This window comes from Triticum dicoccoides, chromosome 7B, assembly GCF_002162155.2.
Source record: "Triticum dicoccoides isolate Atlit2015 ecotype Zavitan chromosome 7B, WEW_v2.0, whole genome shotgun sequence".
NCBI classification, from domain to species: Eukaryota; Viridiplantae; Streptophyta; class Magnoliopsida; order Poales; family Poaceae; genus Triticum; species Triticum dicoccoides.
Window position 1 is genome coordinate 671,713,729 of NC_041393.1, and position 1,438 is coordinate 671,715,166.

The 1,438-nt window shown below is 58.6% G+C and overlaps 1 pseudogene; it reads right to left on the reverse strand.

Moving 5' to 3' along the window:
- Positions 1-216: 216 nt before the first annotated feature.
- LOC119337279 overlaps positions 217-1,438 on the reverse strand; it is a 3,860-nt pseudogene continuing 2,638 nt past the window's right edge.

A 1,438-nucleotide genomic window follows, 5' to 3' on the forward strand; every position in this document is an offset into this window, starting at 1 on the left:
GCCGTCAAAGTAGCCGTCGTTGCTGGACCTAGAGTCGAGGTCACTGGAGTAATGGTCAATGATTGCCACAGTGGACGGCATGGTCTCGTCGGTAGCCTCCTTCTTGTACAGCTTGAGACATTGGCGCTCCTCGGTGACGACCTCTGAATGATTCCGACAGAGATCGGCCATGTACTCCTCATCAACGCAAGCCTCCTCGAGCCTCTCAAAGGCCACCTAATTCTTATGCACCTCACGGCGGGAGACCACTTGGGGGTCGATGGCGATGAATTTTGTCACCTTGTGGCTACTGAGGGGGAAGTTGATCTTTGCCCATCTATCGTAGAGGCTCACCGCCAGCTCCTCGGACCGGAGGGAGCCAAGCTAGTACTGACAACTAGTGTCTTGGTCCTTTATTTCCAAAACCAACGCCCCCACGGCCACTTCCCATGGTACTTCCTCTTTGTCGTCGGCGGGCGACAAATCGGTGAAGGAGCGGGAGGGATGGCGCATGGATCCACGCTTAAAATATGTTCCAGCGACCTTTGAGGCTAGATCACGCCATTTCTGGGGAGTCTGGGGTGGCACCGGCCGAATATATGTGCCAGAGGGGGTGTGGGGTGGATTTGGACGGTGTCGATGTCTATGCAGTGCGGACGAGGGAGAGGGTCGGTGTAGGGGGAGGGGAAATTTTATCCTCGGGCTGAGCCGCAACTGAGTAAATATAAGTGGCAGTCAACGCAAGGAGTAAAAAATTTGAGGAGTTAAATTGGATAGGGGTTTGGCTAGGTCTGGTTTAACTCCCCAAAACGAGAGTTTTACTCCCTCAACCGGTTTTGGGGGATTGGGTAGAGCTGTTCTTACATTGGACAAAAGATCCGTTGGGTGGGGCAAATAGGACGCTCCCCCCCCCCCCGGTCGCCCTCCCTGGCGACACGGGGGCAAATACCTATCACCGCAAACTTTCCACCTAGCCCTCCTCCGTCTCGCTGCCACTAGAGGCTCCGACCGGCTAACTTCACCTGGATCCGGGGACAGCGGCAGCATGGCAACTCTCCGGCTGGCGGGAGGTGTCTGGATGAGGTGCCTCGTGCGCGTGGGCGTGCTTGTGTGTGCTGGCGGTGAGGTGGCATACGGCGGCGCGAGTCACAGGTGAGGGGGTGGAGGGCGGCGGATTCGGGCTGGCGGGGCATGGCTTGCTCGAAGGTGTTGCACACTCTCTCGGGTCGGTGAGCCTTCGGCGGCTGGTGTACTCCACATCTAGATCTAGCACCTCGGCGTGGGGCGTTCGGCAGAGGCTGCAGGCCGGAAGTGAGATGGCAAGCAGCAGGTGTGGTCGGCGGCAGGGGTTCGTTTCTGCTCCGGCTAGACGCTGAGGGGGGCACAGATATGGCTCTTGGTGTTGCCTCTCTTGGGTCAGCGGCGTGGAGCCCAGAGATGGTGCGGGAGGTCCGTGGTG